The 21,036-nt window shown below is 42.1% G+C and overlaps 1 long non-coding RNA gene across 2 annotated transcripts in view; it reads right to left on the minus strand.

Annotated features, from left to right (window-relative positions):
- Positions 1-386: 386 nt before the first annotated feature.
- The window catches only part of LOC121926866, a 24,805-nt gene continuing 4,155 nt past the window's right edge, over positions 387-21,036 (minus strand). Inside the window, exons 2-4 of one of the 2 annotated variants that reach the window (XR_006103102.1) lie at positions 20,682-20,826; positions 13,563-13,614; positions 387-515 (exon numbers count right to left, since the gene is read on the minus strand). This is a non-coding gene — a long non-coding RNA (uncharacterized LOC121926866). Of the gene's footprint in view, positions 516-13,562; positions 13,615-17,598; positions 17,787-20,681; positions 20,827-21,036 lie in introns of those variants that run through there. The other variant, XR_006103103.1, reaches the window with a different exon arrangement.

The raw sequence follows: 21,036 nt of genomic DNA on the forward strand, positions 1-21,036 counted from the left end.
GGCTGGAGAATTCAAATCTAGTTTCCAGAGTCATAGTCGATCACTCAGAACTACACTACAGTGGCTGTCTAATACAGTTTTCTACCAAGAGAAAGTAGCCCACTACCAGTTTGCCTCTCTTATACTGCCCATCCTTTGGTTACAGCGGTTGGCTGTACAAATCTGCAACATAGTCAGTAACGACAGTTACATAAGAAAATGGGGGAATTTGTGACAATTATTCTGCCCTATTTCATGGCTTCTCATACAAAAAAGAAGAACAAAATTATTTCTTGAGCTGCACTGCAGTCTCAGCACACCACCCACCACTACATTTGCTGTTGTTGTGTACCTTCAAGTTAAGTCTTCCATAGGATTTTCTCAACAAGATTTATTCAAAGGTTTGCCTCCATCTTCTTCAAAGACTGAGAGAATGTGACTTGCCCAGGGTTTCCATAGTAGAGCAGGGATTTGAATTGTGGTATCTTGGAGTTGTAGTCCAGCTGGCTATTCTGGTTGTCAGGCATCACCCAGTTCTGGAATATCAAAGAAACTAGTACAAATTACTAGAAAAATTCTTTTTTTTTTTAGTTGACATGCTTTCTGACCTCTGCTTACTGTCAGCCACATTATATCCTCTGATGAACAAATAAAGCAATTAAAATATAGAGAGAAAGCTCAGGCACATCTGAAACAGCAGCATACCAGTAATTGTATGGGAGGTGTACAGAGCATAGTTTGGGCAAATTAGATTTTTGACTCTACGACTTCCAAAAGCCCTCAGTTAGCATGTCTATGTTGTCTTTCAGTTCCACATTTTGGGGATATGAGGCTGTAGTGGATCCAGACCACTGTTAGTGTAGCAATTTGGATGGTTTAAAAAAATATTTTTCAACAGGAATGGAAAAAACCAGTCAACATTTGATGGGAGAATCTAAGGGCTTTAAGGAATTGCAAAATGGGACATGGGCATTGGCATTACTAAGGGCTAGTGTCACCCAGTGCAGTAAATCATGCTGTCATCCCAAGGGAGGCAGCCACCTCACAGTTGTTGTGAGTGGGAACTGCTGGCAAAGGGAGGACTCTGGTCTTGGTTGCCTCCTTCTGCCCATGGAGCAAAGACAGGGATGGGATAGGGCCCAGACCAGTCCTCCCAGGGATCTCTCCTGGCCCTGCAAAAGGAGGGAGGGAGGGGTGCAGATCAAAAGGATGATGCCACCACTTCTATTGCAGCAACTCCACCTGACCTGATGCCCCTCAGAAAACCCTGCAGGAAGTGTCTGGTGGGCAGAGAGTGGGAGGAGAGGATGTCATGAAAGGAGAAGCAGTGGCAGGAAGGGAGGGGTGCTTGTCATCTGCCTTCCCCCCCACCTGACCACCTCACATCCTTCTTTGTCTTGGTCAGGCTGCCTGGCACACACCTTCAGCCACCCTCCTCTGCCATCCAGGGCACATCTGCCACCCGCTTGTTTGGTGCAGCCACTGTTTGGAGGTGGGATTCTGTGTCTGGCTGCACTGGGAAATGTAGGGGGCAGTGGTGGTGGCAGTAGTGGAGGTCATGGACTCTTTTCCTTCCCTAGAGGGAAAGGCATCAGTGGCCACCCCTACTATCATCACTTCCCTTTCCCATCTGGCTGGTAGCCCTGCCAGACCTGAGGGGGCTGCCCAGCCATACCCCATCCCAACTAGTGGCTGCAGCTGATGGATGGCAGAGACACTTTGGCTGGCAGAGTGGGGCAGTTGGGGGATCTGGAACAGATGATGACAAAACAACCCATCATGTCTTCACTCCCTTCTGAGGTATCACTCTGTGCAGCCTGAACCCCCTATTGATGTCTCTGGGTTTTGGTGCACATGCTTCTCCCCATTTGGGCTATATAAAGGCAGCTCCTTAAGGTTCATAGGCATGCTTTGGTAGGTTGCCACCTATGATCACGCTATGACTGGAATACTGTTGGCTAGTTCCAAAGAGAGCAAACACATTCAATCAACTGTTGAATGGTGAGTTAACAAGTAGGTACATCCAATTGATTCAGTGGATCATTTCTAGGCAGGGGTAACACTAAGATTTAGGCCATCATGAGATTTCAGCAAGAGCACTACTTATAAATGTAGAATTCAAAGATATAGCCATGTTAGTCTGTAGAATCAGTACGTGGAGAGATCTTGTAGCACCTTTGAGACTAACTGAAATAAAGAAGTTGGCAACATGTGGTTTCATAGACTTCAGTCTACTTCCTCAGATGCATCTAGTTACTTATAAATGTGGCAGACTTTTCACCCCACACCCAGAGCTTCCAAATGCTCCAAAGTTTTTTTCAGTGAAAGAAATTCTGAAAATGGCAGCCTGTAAGTGTGTATTAAGGGGAAGGGGAGCCCCAATTTCCCATGCAGCGATCTTTCCCTGGGGTATTATGCCCATGCAGGGTATTCACAGGCTGAAGGAGAGTGGCTCAGACCTTTGCATCCATGCAAAGTGTGGGGCTCTGAAGCTTTCTGTGAGAGTGGAGTTCCTCTTTAGTAGGGATATAGTGGTCAATATTTAACTGCATGCCCTGAAGAAATAATTCACAAAAGCCAGGCTTCCAGACATAATTCCAAAGTGCAGGTAGCTTTGCTGATTCATATCAGCAAACCAGTTATAAGAAGTTTTCATCTCCCCAGGAAGTGGTCTTTTGTAAAGCTAATGGGTCCTAAGGGCTCCTTCAAAACCAAGCCATCCAAAAACGCTTTGCATTAGAAAAAGGATAGCTCATAACAATAAATTGTTGCTGTGAAAATCCATCTTCCAGCCCCCTGGCGATCCTGTGGATCTCAGCTAATCTTAAAGAGAAGAGGGAACATTGAGAGGGTTAACAAAGGATGTCATTGTTCTTCTGATCAAAAGCTCCTGGTGTTTATACCCTGCAAATCCTGCAGGGCCAGATTAAGGCATGCTGAGCCCCAAAGTTTGTCACTTTAACATGCCTCATAGTATTACAGGAGGAGGAGGAGGTGTTGTTTGAACAGAAACAGAAATTGTATTTTGTTTTAACATTTTATTTTGCTTTAGCATTTAGGAGCTCTTTACATCTAAGGCCCTTGTGTTGACGTCCAACAAGTACGCAGATTCTGGATCCAATTCATCTCTGATGTTCTCACAGATGGGAGCAATGTCAAGGATAGGCCTAGTTGGTCATGTGACAAACAAGTCCAATGGCACAGATTCATTCTTTCTTTGCACTCTTTCTTTGCTTCCCTCTCTTATTGCTTATTTCGATGGTAATTTGATCCATACAGTCAGCAAAGATAACACAGAAAGATCACTCCCCATTTTAAACCATGTGTAGGATAATTTCTTCAACAGTACTTAGCACATAGTTGTTACTGAATAAATTTCCTTCCTTCCTTCCTTCGTCTATTCTTTCTTTCCTGTTCCTCTCTTTTTTGTCTTCTCTTTTTGCTGTAACAGTAATGGTACTGTCCAAAATCAAATAGCATCTCTTTCATTCATCTGTTAAATTATGGGATTCCATCCCAGTTTAGATCTCATTTAGTCTTCTTTTATGGAGTGATATATGAAAGAGTACTCAAAATAAAGCAGAACAGAAACACTGGAGTGGCGAGGCTTTCTTTCTTAAGAAAGATGAGACAGGCCATGAGTGGGGGAGCATCTGGCCCTCCATAATCACTCACAACTGGCTATGTGCTAGAACTAGTGGGAGTTTCAGTCCCAAAACATCTGGAAGGCCACACTGCCCTCATCCTTGAGATGATTGATGCAAAATACCCAAAGTTCTACAGATGGTTGAATCATTTGCCCAGGAACATGACATGTCACAATGGCTGACCTACAGATGTCAGAGCATTTTTTTAAAAATGGTTTAATCTCATAAACTTCTTTAATTTGGCATACCACTATCAAATAGAACATACAGTGTTTTCTTTACTATCAGTATAATTGTCCTACTTTAGTGTATCATGTTCACTTTGTCATAGTTGAAATAACTTGCATCAGTGAACGATTTGCTTGCAAATGACAGGTGAATTGGAACATACTGGAAATACTACAGTTGCCCTAAGCTGAAAGATTTTCAGTGTGGGCTATAAAGATGTGAATCGCTAATATAAGTGGAGCATAATGATCCACTAAAGAGATGCATATTCTATTGTGCTGCAGTAACAAAGATTTCTTCATACTCAGTTTCTAAAGATGAGAGTAGGAAAGATAGTACAAGAAATAGGTGGTCCTTTGAGCAGTCTATCTAGACTTAGCTAGAATTAAATAGTTTGTGTTTTCAAATGGTCATTGGGTAAAACTGGAAAAAGGGAATGGGAATTCTCCTCATAATTCAAATATTGAGTCAGGCTGCCTGTTAGAAACCATTCCCATGCATTCAGTGCACTTTGACTGTAATGTTCTCTTCCTTTGATACTGGCTCATGTATTCTTTCTTTGCTTCCACTTCTAGCTGATTCCTTTGCTGCTAACCTTAGAAATCAGGGAAGATACGTAGTGTAGCTTCTACACAAGTTCACTATGATCTCCTTTCACAGAGTTTTCTAGAATTAGTGAATGCACAACCACAGGAAAAATAAAATACTAACTTTGTTTTGGAGAAATCAGTTACCAAGGATAAAAAGAAAGAGGTTGAAAAGTAAGGGAGAAATACTAAATTCTTGCAAGTGAAAATGAACCGATAGACCAGAAGTGGGAAATCCCCCCCCCCACTTGTTCCACTGGACTGTATGACATGTTTCAGCACATCAGAAGTGATCCAGCATCACTTCTGGATTATATTTTGCCTGAGTTTTAGCTGATTTCTCCCTTTTTCTCAGGGCATGTAGGGCTGGGAGAAGAAATCTGCTGCATTTTGGGGAAAGTGGTGGGGGAATTTGGCTACTTTAGGGGTGAAATCATCCAAAAATAGTTCCAAAATTGGGGGGGGCATGGTAGCCTGGGAGACTTGGAGGGCTTCATGGATGGAATTTGGGCTCCCAACAGCTGTATGGGGATCATGGTCTGCACTTTGCCCAGCCCTGCAAAGAAGATACTGAGACCTAGAGGTTGCCTACCGGTAAATGTGGCCCTTCAAGTGGTCATATGTAAACTCACATATATGGCTCCTTTTACACCTGTGCAGAAATCCTTAGAAGCTTCTAAAGTTATATTTTGGTGGTAACCATTCACGTTTTCCTGCACACATATAAGCTGTGTGTTCCTGCCAAAACCATGTTCCAAGCCCAGCATCAGGAGACCTGGAGAAAGAGGTGGCACAAAGACAGGAGGAGGGTGGAAGAACCACAGTTATCACTAGGCAATATGTTCTTCTTTGTGGTCTCTGTGACTCTGTGAGAATAGCAAGGTGAATCCACTAAGGATGGTGTGTCATGGCAGGACCAAAAACAGCTCTGCTCAACCAAATGCAGCACCAGCTTGAGACCAAACATCCAGTCTGTAATGAGACAGATGCATAGACATTTGTGAACACAGCTTCTCACTGGAGGTCCAGGAGAAGAATCCCTCTGAGATATACTGACATAGGGGCCACCACCCGGGTTGAGTGAGCTTTGATCCTTTGCAGATGAAGTTTCCCAAATAGCGAGTAGGCAAGGTGGATGGTGTTCTCCACCCATTCAGAAAGACATTAAGATGGGATCAGCTTCCTTTTCCTACATGTGCCACAGACAACAGCTGAGTAGACTACCTAAATTGCTTTGTTGGAGCTCTATAGAACAGGAGCACCCATCTAACACCGAGGCTGTGAAAGATCATTTTGAATTTGTGTGCAGGCAAGGTCACCACTAAAATACAGCTAGACGTTTCTGAATATCTTCATGCAGGTGCAGAATGACCCACATGTGTGAGTCACAGAGACCACAAAGAAGAAATATTTATTCATATCCATGGGAAGGGTATTTGGTTCTCCTCAAAATAATATCCAGAGGTATAGCATTGTTCCTGTTTGCTTTCTGGAAACTCTAGAGTTTTCAAAAGTAGTGTTTTTTTTTTTTTTGTAGGTCTCCTTGGGATAAATGTCCAGATGCTTCTACCTGTCCAACCTTTATTAGAGCTCTTGCAAAACTCCAGCCCAATCATACTTCCTCTGCCTGTGATCACACATGGGCCTGTCTTCCTCATAACCACACAGGGCAAAAGAAAATAATGTTTATCCCATTGTTAATAAACTGTTCTTAAGATTATAACTGTGAAACAGATTAACAGATGACTGCAGTTTTTAGTGTTGTTCAGGCATGCTGCTGGAACTTGAAGCAGTTTAATTGAACTGTATTCTTGCATACAAGTACCCACTGGGTGACCTTGGGTGAGTCACACACTCTCAGCGCTAGAAAACCCCATGATAAGTTTGCCTCAGGGTCACCATATGTTGGAATGACTTGAAGGCACACAGCAAAAACAATTCTTGTATATACCCCCCAAAGTAAAAAATGTGTCATGCATATGATACTACCAACATCCATCCTCCATCTTTAAATGCCATGCCGGTTGAATAAATACTGTGACTTTTGTAAACTGAATTTCCTTTCAGGTCAGCATGGCTTGCCACTACTTTATCTATGTGTGTGTATGTGTGCAAGGTTGCCTGTTGACTCATTGTCACCCGATGGGTTACATAAGGTTTTCATAGACTAAATAAATAAATAAATAAACTCTGAGGTGGTTTAGCCAGTTCATGCCTCTATTACTTGGCACTTCAACTACATCCTAAAGGGATATATTGTTTGGCTTCATAAGTCACATCTTTGTCTTGTGTTGATTATTTCAGTTTTTGTAAGATACAAATATTATTATGGCAATGTTCCTAAAATAGAATGCTTTTCTCATTTTGATCATAAAGAGAGCAAGGACTGTCCTTTCCACCATTGCTGCGTGCTATATATTGTTCATTGGCTGAAACCCAAAATGCAGCTCCTTGTACAACAAGGAAAATGTCTTGTACAAACCCATTTCTTCATAGTTTTAGGCTAGGCAGAACTCTTATTTGGGGGGCAGTGTCCTCATTTCCTTCCTTCTGTATCTACACCCCTGATTTCAGCTTCCACTATGAAGCTGATATCCCAGGGTCTGCAGAACTTTGGCAGATAAAGCTCTTGAGAAGGCCAGAAAATACAGCAGGGATTCCAGCTTCCCCAAAACAACTGCACAGCAATAAAGAAGATGTTGCAGGTTTCTTCCTTCTGTCTATAACCTAAAGCTAGAGAATGTGCTTATTGTTGCTAGAAACTGAGTTAGTGCACTATGCTTTCTCATCACCTCTTTCTAACCCAGTGATAACACCACTCCAAAGAGCATACAGGCTGCAGCTATGTGATGGCACTAGTGATTGCTCTGGTCCCCCAATTAGATTCTTCAAGCTGTTTTGCATCAGGAGGCAGCCAAGACACAACCTTGGGGATTTATGCTGGTGCATACATCTACCCAAAAGTACTTTCCCTGTTCCAGGAAACTGGCACAAGATCAACCCAATACAGGGTTTTCCCAAGGCCAAATTCAGATTGTGTAAATTCAGGAGACAAGGTGCCAGATGGCAATTGACTGGTGGCTAATAACCTAATACACAAAGGAGTATTTGGATGCAGGCCATTTTAATCTTCCACCTTAAGTGGTTTGTGAATCATATCCCCAGTTCACCTCAGATTTTTAAGAGGTAATTTAGTTGCCCATCTACTTGATGGGCCACTGAATTCACAGATCATGAAATAAGTCCCCCAATTAACAGTTGTGACAATCTATAGGCAGTTTCAAGAATCACCTCCTTTCTTATCTGCTTTCTGTTGAGTCTTGCATCATCTGAAAATATTAGCTCTCTAGTTACCCTGCAGTCTTTCAGAGTGGATGAGATCTGTTGTTTTTCAAATGAAAAGGGGGAAAACATTCTTTTTTTCTCTCAACATTTGTTCCCAAATGTCTTTGTGCCTTGAGAAACAAATAAGCAAACACATAACATGACAAATGGAATGGTCTGTGCAAAACATCTCCAAGCTGAGAATGCTTCTTAGGAAAGTTTAAAGAGTCTGAAACTTTTTTGGGGGAGGGGAATAAATGTGAAAGTATCTGCATTTAGATATTAATGCTATGATCTAAACTTTTTACAAAGTGAGAACCAGCACAGTGTAGCACTTTGACCTTTGGACTATTACTCTGGAGATAAGGGTTTGATTCCCCACTGAGTCATAGAAACCCACTGGGTGTCTTTGGGCAAGTAACACACTCTCAGCTCTTTAAAAATAACCTTGATAAGGTAATCATAAGTTGGAAATTTCCAAAGCCAGCCTCATATAGAATTCAGTAAGCTAAACAAGATGCGATCAAGTTATGTGTCACCTTAGCCAAATCTGACTTCTCAAGGAATGGGCAAAGCTGGCTCACTAGTTTTGTTATTCCCACTGTCCTCACTTATGATTACGCTGCCTAGAGTCCAACCCATCTGGAAGTGATAAGGGCAGAGTGCTCTGATTTTAAAATAAAAACCAGGAGGCAGGAGATATGCAGCATACTCCTTATACTTCGTATTTTCATAATTTCATAACTTGCCATAACTTTTCTTTCCTCAAATATTGACTATAACAGCATGCACACATACATTTTGTTGTTGTTGTTCTTGTTGTTGTGTACCTTCATGTTGTTTCCAACTTACCGCATGCTTAAGGCAAACCTAAGGCAAAATGGTTGCCATTTATCCCAGAAAACCTGGAAAAACTTGGATTGATGGGATCCCCCCACCCCCACCCCCCAAAAAAAACTGTCCCGGTGGTAAGCTGGGCCAGTTGAAGTAGTAAATCCTGGATCAGCCTTGAGAGAGTAAACAGAGTCCCTTTACTTTTTGGGGCTGTTTAGAAGCTCCCGCTATTTACACCAGCTAAGGGAGAAAAGAAGGAAAAATAGCTTTTAGCTTGATGCTGGTTTGTTCTTCTGTACCTTCAAGTCATTCCCAACTCATAGACACCCTAAGGGGTTTTCTTGGAAAGATTTATTTAGAGGAGGTTTGCCATTGCCTTTCCCTGAGGCTGAAAGCATGTGACTTACCCAGGGTCACCCAGTGGATTTCATGGCCCAACAGGGAATTGGCCTCTGGTCTCCAGAGTCATAGTCCAACACTCACCCCTATGCTGGCTCTCTGCACACATGCCTATAGATGTGATAATCAGTTACATTGCAATAGAAATGTAACTTTTGTACTTTTCCTTTTCCGTGTCTATCCTGAGTAAAGGAACGACATTCATACATGAAAAAAACCCTATTCATTTGCTAGCTGCCCAATTTTTAAAACTTAAGAGCAAAGTAGAGGCATTTAAATAAATTAATAAAATAAATACGACGAGTTCAAAAACACATTTTGGTGGGATGTATGAAAATATCTTGGAGCCAGCATAATATCCTGACTTGAATGTTGGGCCAGGACTCTGGGAGATCAGGATTCAAATGCACACTCAGCCATGGAAATCTGCAACATGTCCTTGGGCAAGTCTCTCAGCCTCAGAAGAAGGCCCTGGCAACCCTCCCCAGAATCAGTCTTGTCATAAATCCTGTGATAGCTTTGCCATAACACAGAGTTGACTTGAAGACTCTTAATAACAAATTAAAATTGGTGTGTTTATCTTGCTCTATAACAGTAGGAGCTTCAAAAGGATCTGATGACACCTTGGCATATTATGCTACAATAAAACAGACAAAAATACAACTAGCCATTTATGCCACAATAAATCTGTTAATCTTTAACATGCTGTAAGGTTCTTTGAAGTATGTCCCAGTGCAGATGCTTTCTTGAAAAAGCATCAGATATTACAGTTTGAGTATCTTTATTCAAAAATCCAAAATGTTTCAAAATCTGAAACAAACAAAACAAACAAGCTTCATTTATATACCGCTTCATACCGCCTAAGCAGTATCTAAGCGGTTAACAACTGTAAGCTAATTTGCCCCCAACAATCTGGGTACTCATTTTAGCGACCTCAGAAGGATGCAAGCCTGAGTCAAGCTTGAGCCCTTTTGCTGGTTTTGAACTCGCAAGCTTGTGGTTTTGAGTGAGTGGCTGCAGTACAGGCACTTAACCACTGTGCCACCAGGGCTCACTTTTGGAGCACCAACATGATAATTCGAGGCTTCAGTTTTGAAACATTTTGAGTTTTGGGATACAACTAGCCTAGTATGCAATGTATTTGCAAGGCTAGAGAGAGCTGCGAGATTCTGTGAAATGGAGGGAGAGGTGAATTCACACCAAGTGCTGCACTTGGATTTCCATTGTTTCACAGCTTCTCCTATCTCTCTCCAGCCAGGTCTCTTTCCAGTCCCAGGTCTGTCTCCAGTCTCCTGTCTTTTCTAACCTTGCAGATACAGTTCAACTCATTTGAGAAGGAGAAGAGTGCTGAGGATACCCTGCACAACCAAAAACCCCAAATGGGTGCTAAAACAGATCAAGCCTGAACTCTCCCTGGAAGCCAAGATTATGAAACTGTGGCTGTTGTACTTTGGCCACATCATGAGAAGGCATGACTCATTAGAAAACACAATAACGCTAGAAAAGATGGAGGGTAGTAGAAAGAAATGATGACCACATGCCAGATGGCTAGACACAATCAGGGAGGCCATGGACCTGAATCTGAAAGACCTGAGCAGAGCAGTGGAGGACAGGTTGTCTTGGAGACGTCTCATCCAGAGTGTCACCATGAATCAAGGTCGACTCAAGGCCAGTTAACAACAAACAACAACAAACTGTGTTACTGCATTCCAAAAGTCCAAAATATTGCAATAAATAAATAAATAAATAAAAATCCCAACTCTGAAATATTTCTGGTATCAAGTTCTTTTGATATGGGATACTCAACACATGCTGGCTTCTATTAATCAGTGATAACATGTGGAAGTAAAGGAGGATCCCCTCCAATTCACTTTGCAAGTTGCCTCCATTTTTAATATTCTACCCACCATTATTAGAAGTAGTAGCATGTCTGGGATGGATTTGCGTTCTTTCTCTCAGCCAGTAAGTGCATGGTTGGGCAGTGTTCCTCTCCCTGGAAAATAACTGTAATGGTGCCCATTCAGCTTCCAATGCATTCTTATTCCACAGTTAAATATTTATTTAAATTTGCGCCTCACCTGGAAGGCACAAAGAGGAAATAACTAATTTAAAAACAAATGCAATGTGTACTAGCCATTGGCACTCATAGATTGTAATACGCTTTTCCAACACTGATTGATGCACTAGCTGAACCTGCACCCTTCTTTGGATGGAGAGAGAGAGAGAGATGATCTGGCAACAGTTATCCACAGACAAAACTAGAACACAAAAACATTAGCATTAATCTAATATCCAAGTTAGACCAGATCACAGAAACATTAACTTTCTTTTACTACACTCCCTAAAAGCTATGCAAAGGGATCTTGCAGCACCTTTGAAACTAGCTGAAAGACAGAAGTTGGTAGCATGAGCTATTGTGGACTTGAGCCTACTTCCTCAAACTCAGTTGGTCCAAATGCATCGGAGGAATAGACTCAAGTCCATAACAGATCATGCTACCAACTTCTGTCTTTCACTTAGACTCAAAAGTGTTGCAAGATCCCTTTGCATATTGATTTTCCAGAGTTACACAGCTATGTCTGAATGCTATCACCCCTAGAAGCTGTAGTCCAAACCTTTCCAAACACTGAGTAAGATTACTGTAATATATCTTAAGTGTAGCTGCCTTTCAAAGCATTCAGACGCTCCAATTGGTATAAAATGCAGAGGCTAGATTCATAGCTTGTACTTTCTGCTGTGAACATATTGGTCCCTTGTTAAAAGATCTTCACTGTTTCCCAATTTGTTTCAGGCTAAATGCAGAGTTTTCTTTTTGTACTGTATATGCCTTGGGTGCAAACCATTCAGGACTTTAAAGGCTATCCTAATTAATCTATCTCCCAATTAATTTCTCATACGCCAGCCCTTCTTCAAGTGTCTCTCATTCATGAAGTTAGACGCAGACTTACTAGTAAGAAAGCCTTTTCTATGGTGGCATTCAGGCTATGGTGGTCTCTCCTTGGCCCTAATAATAATAATAATAATAATAATAATAATAATAATAATAATAATTTGTATTATTATTATTATTATTTGTATTCCGCTTTTCACAAAGGAATCAAAGCAGATTCTAACAGTATAAATGAAACATAAAACAATTAAAAATTACAATTAAAAAAACCCCAAACCCCAAACCTTCCCCCAATCATAAAAACAGTGATTAACCCATAAAAAGAGATTAAACATCCAAAAAATTAAAACTGTCCAATAGGAATACACTAAATTTTCAGGTAGATTAGTGCAAGAAATGAGTCTTCCTCTAGAGAAGGGGGGTTGGGGGGCGATGGTATCAATCAATTTTGATATCAGTATCAAGAGAGGTATCAAGAGGGGGGGAGGCAAGTCTAATGGATCTAATGGATCTAATGTATTCTGGAAAGGCCTGCCGGAAGAGATCCATGTTAATAGTCTTTTAAAATGCTTCCAAGGTGGTAATATGGCAGATCTTGTCTGGCAGGTAATTCCAGATCCTGGGGGGCGGCTGATGAGAAGGTCCTCTGGATCACCACAGAGAGTTTGGTCTTCTTAAATTGTAGCAGATCCTGGATTATACGGAAGGAGGCAGCCCTGGATATATTTTGGACCCAAGCCATTAAGTACTGGATCTAGCACCAGAGCATATTCAGACTACCATATATATATATAACACCACAACACACACAACACATATATATCAGGAAAAGACCCATACTTTGTAGATGATGCATATTCAGACGCACACACACACACACACACACACACAATATATATATATATATCAGGAAACGACCCATACTTTGTAGATGATGCTTACAGAAGAGATTACCCTGAGTCACAATGGCTTTTTTCCTCAGACCCAAAAGTAAAAAAAATTTTTTTTACAAGCTCCACTGCCCCCTTCTCCTTTTCCAGGAGGTAGGCCTATTAAAAAACATGGATGTTTCCAAGGGTCACTAAGGGAAGGCAGTCTACCTGTTACTGTGATTTAGAATCTTCTGTCCAGACATCACAATAGCTATCATAGTGCCTGAAGGCACAGTTGGGAGGAGGATAAATTACTTCGTCCATCAATTATCATCCAATCACCCCAAAATATAGAGATTTTTGCAAACACAATGTGTACTTAGTAGTTTCTTCTAAGTGTTCAGTGTAGCTTACTCCCAAGTAAGTGTGCATAGGATAAGATGACACAGCCTTTGTTATTGCTGAGAGGGCTTAAGTACTAACTGTCTTAATTTCTGAATGCATGTGTGCTCGATCATTTAGTACACTTCTGATTGATAATTTGTATGGGGGCTCAACTACATAGGGGGCCTGGTGGCCCAATTTTGCCTCATCGTTTGAAGGGGGTGTCATTCTTCCCGAGTCTAATGTTGGAGTAGTTCAAGTCCCACCACACCACACCTTTTCTAGGGTCCATGGCAAGACTATCTGGTGCTGTCTTTTTTAATTACAATAAGAGCAGGCTGCTGGTGCTGTAATATTACTTATGCTGGTTCATTTGCTGCTTACTGTGAAGACAGGTAATGTTCCTGAAATTTCTCACCTCAAGCTGGTCTTTCCTCTGGTTATTCAGACTGCCTCCTTTCCACCAACATCTAAGTAAAAACAACAACCAGGAATAAAGAGTGGGAACAAGAATAAGTTTCACTACCTAAAACACACACAGACTGATTAAACAATCAACCTACCAAGAAAGATAAATAGAAGACTAAGCAAGACTATTCAACAAGACAAAAGGGAATTAAAGAATGACTTTGCAAGAGCAAAAACTGTTCAACCCTCACTACAGCTTTTTCATGATCTGCTACTAGTAACAGAATTGGGGGGGGGGGGCATTGAAAGAGGCTGGTTTTATAATTTCAGTTGCTTCACGTAATCCTCCTTTTTAAGCGGTGGCGAATGCTGCTGAAATTCATCCCTAGACTGCACATTAGAGCTGTCAGTGATACACCTCGGCTCCCCCCTCTACATCATACCAGATGTCTTCCATATATCATGTTCGGAACGTATTATCCACCTTTCCCCCACTCATTTTTGTGTCTAGATCTCTGGATGGGTCTGAAGCATTTTAGACTGTACTATTCTGCTCTGGAGCTGAATGGACCAAGAGCTTGTACAAATTGGTCCAAATCAGCCAGACTTGCTTACTTATCTGGCAGTCACTTGAATTAGTTTCACAGTCCTAATTAAAACACAGCCCTAAACAAACAAACAGTTGAAACCTACTTCAGCAGACAAGTCAGTTGAAAAGCCAAAATGCTTCTCTCAAAACATATTTGCCTGCTGTCTTTGCTGTTAGACACCAGGTGAACTCCATCCTGTTATCTTAAGCTTTTAGTGCTGTTTGAGATCTCTTAATGGCCTTTTATCTGCTACTTTTCTTTTATGTTGTTGGTTTAATGGTATAATATTTTATTGTACTTTATTATTATAATTTTTATTGTGGCCCTGTTATAGCAAGAGGTAGGGTGGACATTTTATTAAAAACATACCATCAGTTAAAAGAAAACTTTAATGGACACCAAATGTGGCTGGCAATTGTCAAGTGAAACCAAAATGTATCACACTAACACAAGGAAGTTTTATGGCTTTCTGATTATCAGTTGTTCCTAAAGGAAACATCTCTATATGTGTTTTTGATTCAAATTTGGTTCACATATTCTTTGGTCTAGCAGGACAGTGGCTGTGTTAATCTATTGTTACCAAAACAAATGCCCGCACTCCTGTTGTGGCATAATCCTTCATATTAAAGAACCTGCACTTCAGCAGATCCTTGCACTAGCCATAAGAACATAAGGAAAGCAATGCTGGATCAGGCCAACATCCTCTTTCCTAGTGAGGCCAACCAGAGGCCTATGGGAATCACTGTGGAAAGGACCCAAAGGACTATCTAGTCCAACCCCCTTCCATGCAGAAATACACAATTAAAGCACTCTTGAGAGACAAAAATCCCACAAACAAGACAAGAGCACAATAGTATCGTGTCATTTGTGTTCCCAGCAGCTGATACTGAGAAAGGTACTGGGGAAAAGAGCCACGACTAGTTGCCATTGATGTCTTTATCCTCCATTAACTTGTCTCTTTTAACAACTGTCCAAGTTGGTGATCAACTGTCCACGTTGATGATCATCTACTGTATAACAGAAGTTAAAAGGCAATATGCATGCTCAATATAAAAACCACCATGATGTGTATATGTTTCAAATGCTTGCTTAAATAAAAAAACATCTTAGCCTGTTGTTGAAAGGTAAGCAGGGAGAAGGACAGTCTAACCTCCTCACCAAGCGAGCCTGGGATGGTGGTGGGAAGCCCCCCCCCCCACCATCTTAATGTTGTGGCAGGTTCATAAAAGGAGATAGGATTCTTCAAATAATCTGGACCTAAAACAGATTAAGCCTAACTGTCTTCCAAGTCACCCAACCCAACTCATACCATGAATTGCTGATGTTCATGATCCATGTATTTTCTTTTGCCCTGCCTGGAGGATGCATGTTCCCACTACCTTTTCCTCTCTCCTGGTATCTTTAGCACCATTTCCTACTTCCATATGGGACACTATTTGAAATAGCCACATTGCAGCCTCTGATGCTTTACTGCATTCCAGAACAAGAGCAAAATGTATACTGGGTCTACTTAAAGATTTATCGATATGCCCCACAGGCATTTCCAGGTTGCCTTGTAGGCGGCTTTCAGCCATGCATCTGATGATTGCTTATTAACTGCAGCACAACTTCTTATTTTTCTGGATTTAGTAAAATGATCCCTATAGGTTGGAGATTGGTTGCAGCAGGCAGTGCCACAACTAGAAGTGGCAGCAGCAGGAACACCTAGCAACTGGCTCAACACCCCTTGTGAGTCCAGAGAATAGATAAATGACTTGGCTGTCTGCCAGTGAGGAGCGCTAGAAGCAAATTTTCTCTGATTGCCTCCTACCATGTTAATCAGAAAATGAACAAGATAATAACAACTTGATCTGCAAACCAGTTGAATCAGAGTAACTAATTCAACCTGTTCTAAGGTTCCATCTGGAGAAACTAGTTAAGATGGTGTATTGGACTTCAGCTAAATTAGTCATACAACATTCAGTATGCAAAGGGATCTTGTACCACCTTTGAGATGAACTGAAAGAAAGAAGCTGGTAATATAAGCTTTTGTAGATTAAGAGTCAGTACAGACCAGTACTTTGTACTGGCCTGACTGTGTACTAGGGGTGAGGAAGGGCTGAATGTTCACATGCTCCAAGCCCCTTCTTCCTCCACCGGGGCGCCATCTTTGCATGCACCTGTTTACACAGGGAATGCCATGATGACATCCCTCATGCACAGTGCCAAATAGTGCTGTGCACAACGGGCATCATAGCGCTGTGCCACAATGGTTATGGCGCCCCTTCTACGGTGCAAATAGAAGCCCCTTTTTGGGCTTCTTTTTGCTCCGTGCACAGGCTGCGGCATCTGGTTGCCGCACCCTGCTTCTGGGGCTGAAAGGGGTGGCATTGAGCCACCCATCTGTGGAGACCCTTAGTTCACTTTCTCAGATGCATGGAGTCTTCAACACAGTGAGAATAATGCTGTAATCTTATGTACACTTACATGGGGAGTAGGCCTCATTGAATTCAATGGACAGTAAATTTTCATACTGAAGATGGATAAAGCTTGTGTTCTGCAGCTCCAGAGAACAGGACCCAGAGCAGTGGATGCAAACTACAGGAAAACAGATTCCACCTAAATATTAGGAAGAACTTCCTGACAGTAAGAGCTGATCAACAGTAGACTATACTGCCTTGGAGATAGGTGAAGTCAAGTCTCCTTCTTTGGAGGTTTTTAAACAGAGGCTGGGTGGCCATCTATCAGGGGTGTTTTGATTCTGTATTCCTGCATGGCAAGGGGGTTGGACTGAATGGCCCTTGGGGTCTCTTCCAACTCCATGATTCCAAACATGCATACAACTGTACTGCATGTATGTGAATCCATGTCTATTTAAGACTGTGTTGCTGTTGAACTTTGCTGCTGTGCAAGCTTTGACATCAGTCACTTCAAGGCACATATTAGAACCACTAGGGCTTCTAGCAGCTTTTGCTGCCATAACAGTTTTATGTGTCTGCCTCAGAGGTATCTTCAGCTGTGTTACACTAATTTGAATAGGAATGCTACTTCTGTGGAGTGGGACTCACCTGAGTTGACCAGGCAACCAAGGTTCATTGCCTTTTAATTATCCATCACTTACAAGCCAAGTGAACCAAAGGATTGTTGAGAATCAATACATGGCCTCTTAATGTACTGGGGGAGGTTGGGGATCCACAGAGGATCCCACAGGATATCACAAACTACACAGATTAGAACAAGGCAGTCATTTCTGCCCTAAACAAATGTACTTGAAATTCCTACTGATTTCAGTAGGAAGTGTATTCTTTCCAAATAAATGAGCTTAAAGCTGCACCCCAAATATTCTGCCAATGTATCTCCATCACCAAATTGATTCTGTTCCATGAAAATAATGACATTTACATACCTGCCCAGGATTCAATGGAACATTTCTATTGGATCCTTCTATTTTCACCAGAATCAGTGATCCCTCTACTTCCTTACAACCTCTTGTGCACACTAAAAATCTGCTCTGGTTGGCTGTGCAATCCTCTGAAGCAGAGTTTGGAAGCCAGGAAGAGCTCCATCAGGAAAGGGAGATTCTGCTGCTATTAGACTGCAATTGTACCACTGCTGAGATTTGAATTACATCACTGGATATGGAAATACATCACAGAACCTTGGCCCTGGTTCATAGAGAACAAAAGAAATACGAAGCAACGGATAGATTTAAACAGGTCTAGATTTATTGTTTAAAAAATTTCCATGTGCAAACACTAACAGGGGAGGGGATATTGTAGTGATGTGCAAAATCCTCAGCAGACAAAAACGGGAGGGGGGCAGCCAAGACAGCCTTTTCAGGGATATTCTGGACACAATGTTCTCTGTGAGTTTGACTTTCTTGTAGGAAAAAAACACACATCCTAAGTTCTGAAGACCCCCGCCATAGATGCAGGCAAAATGTCAGGAATAAATTCTTACAGAATGTGGCCACATAGCCCAAAAAACCCACAGAAAATTATACATCAAAAGTCTTTGGGTAGTTGAGGAAATTAAGATAAAATATGTAATCAACAGTATTTTACTCAAATGGCATAAGAAATAAATATCTCCTACCATTTCTGTAGGTGTAAATAGGTTCATCTTATGGTTTCCATAAATCCAAAACAACTTGAAAGCACACAATAACCAACAACACCCTCATATACTTTGAGCAATGGGGCAAAGGCACAGGGATGATCTACAAGCCCATGGCACTTATAATTATTTATTATTATTATTAATAACCTTTATTTATGAAGCGCTGTAAATTTACACAGCGCTGTACATGCAATCTTTTTAGTTAGATGGTTCCCTGCCCTCAGGCTTACAATCTAAAAAGACATGACACAGAAGGAGAAGGGGGGTGGTGGAGGGAAAGGGTAAGAGGTCCAGCAGTTCCTCTCAACCTCCGAGGTCTGGACCAAGGCAGATGGACTGGAGGGAGGGCAAGGCTTCATAATGGATGGTTAATCATTATCCAGGGAAAATACATAATCACAAGTAGGATAATACATATACAGTACATAGGAATACAGGAAATGGATCGATAAACAGCCAACAACAAAACATCAGATAGTAAGCGACAATTATGCGATGCCTGGGAAAGCTTCTCTGAATAGGATGGTTTTCAGCTCCGTTTTGAAGCTGGTTAAAGAAGTGATGGCTCTTGCTTGTGGAGGAAGAAGGTTCCAGGAGTGAGGGGCAGCAAGTGAAAAGGGGCGAATCCGGGATGGGGCAGAGGAAATCCTGGGCTGGGACAGGAACCCTTGACTACCAGAACGGAGGGCCCTGGTGGGAAGGTGAAGAGAAAGAAGGTCTGATAAGTAAGGAGGGGCCAGTCCATGGAGGGCTTTGAATGTCGACAGCAGGAGCTTATACTGAATGCGGAAAGGGAGAGGGAGCCAGTGAAGGGATGCCAACACAGGAGAAATGTGGTCAGAGCGGTGGGTGGAAGTGATAATGCGTGCAGCTGAATGCTGGACAGAGATTAAAGGACGGAGGTGAGAAAGAGGAAGCCCAGCCAGGAGGACGTTACAGTAATCCAGTCGTGAGATCACTAGGGCATGGACCAGGATCTTGGCAGTAGAGGCGGAGAGATATGGTCGGATTTTGGCAATATTGTACAAAAAGAATCTACAAGCCTTGGCTGTGGTCTGGATCTGAGGGATACACGACAGAGAAGAGTCAAAGATAAAGCCAAGACTGCGGGCTTGCTGGACTGGTTGAATGGAAATGTTGTCCACAGAGACAGAAAAGGAGTGTTGAAGGTTGGGCTTAGGAGGAAAGACAAGGAGCTCCGTCTTGGACATGTTGAGCTTCAAACGCCGATGGCGCATCCACTGCGAGACAGCTGTAAGGCAAGATGAGACTTGCTGTTCAAGCCTTGGCGAAAAGTCAGGGGCAGAAAGATACAGCTGGGTGTCATCGGCATACAGATGGTAGGAAAAACCAAAAGAGCTGATGAGTTTTCCTAAGGACAGTGTGTAGAGAGAAAACAGAAGGGGACCCAGAACAGAGCCCTGGGGAACTCCAACAGATAAGGGAACAGGAGAAGAAGTCAGACCCCCTGCAACTACTGCAAAAGATCTGCCAGACAAGTAAGATCTAAACCAGTCGAGAACAGAGTCTGAGAACCCAAGGCCAGAGAGTATGTCAATTAGGAGACAGTGATCAACAGTGTCAAAGGCTGCAGACAGATCGAGAAGAATGAGAACAGAGTAAAGGCCATTAGCCTTGGCCTGTAAAAGGTCATTCGAGATCTTAGTGAGAGCTGTCTCTGTAGAATGCCTTGGGCGGAAACCAGACTGAAAGGGATCAAGGATGGAATTGGCTTCAAGAAACTCAAGACAGCGCGAATAGACAACCCGTTCCAAAACCTTAGAAAGAAAGGGGAGAAGAGAGATCGGACGATAGCTAGACAAAGAGGAGGGGTCAAGAGAAGGTTTTTTCAGAATTGGGGAAATGAGAGCATGTTTGAAGTCGGAGGGGAAGGAGCCTGTAGAGAGAGAGATTTTGAAGATATGGAGAAGCGAGGGCAGAAAGGAGGGAGCTATAGAGATTAGAAGACGAGTAGGAATAGGATCAAGAGGACAGGTAGCAGGTTTGGAAGAGTTCAGAAGTGTAGAGAGTTCATCCAAAGAGGCAGGAGGAAAGACAGAAAATTTGTTAGGCGAAGGTGATAGAAGATTAAGAGCAGAAGAAGAATCAGGAGGGACTATCTCAGAGCGAATAGTGGTAATCTTAGAGATGAAATAGTTAGCAAAGTCATTAGGAGAGAAAGATGAAGAGATATAATATATATGATTAGAAGTGCTTCATTAAATGGTGGGAAGCCCATCAGAGAGCCTGTGCTTAGGTGTTGGCTGCTTCTGTGAGACCTAGAGTGCCCTTTCGAGTGTACCCTTGTTTCCCTTATTATAAAAAAAGCTTGATGGTGTAATTCAGAACTGCAAGATCTCAACTGCAGCCACCCGGAGTCAGCATATTCAGCCATCTTACTCCAGCTTTCCCTTCACTCTTCACTCCTTTGGATGACTTACTTCCATTCCTTCTCTTAGGCTCCTGAAGATTTTCTTAATCTGCTGATGCATCAGACCTTTGTCTCCTTTTTTCCTTGAGTGGCAAGATTCCTGTGCTCTTCATTCTCTGCTTCCATTCCTTGTTTTTCTTATTTCTTCCTCATTGCTGTGGAAATGTAAAAGGTTGTGACATCAGTCCAGCTAAGTTGATGGACACAAAAGGACCAAATCTTCTGTTTTTTTGTTGTTCCAACTCTCAGTGGTCTTGTATCAGGTTAGCCTATAACTGGGGTGGATCCAGATGTAAATGTGTGAAACCAGTTTGGTAGAAATGGAGTCCCCTGCTTCCTCTTTCTCACAACAACTCCCTGGCTCC

The sequence above is a fragment of the Sceloporus undulatus genome, chromosome 3 (genome assembly GCF_019175285.1).
Source record: "Sceloporus undulatus isolate JIND9_A2432 ecotype Alabama chromosome 3, SceUnd_v1.1, whole genome shotgun sequence".
In the NCBI taxonomy this organism is placed as follows: Eukaryota; Metazoa; Chordata; class Lepidosauria; order Squamata; family Phrynosomatidae; genus Sceloporus; species Sceloporus undulatus.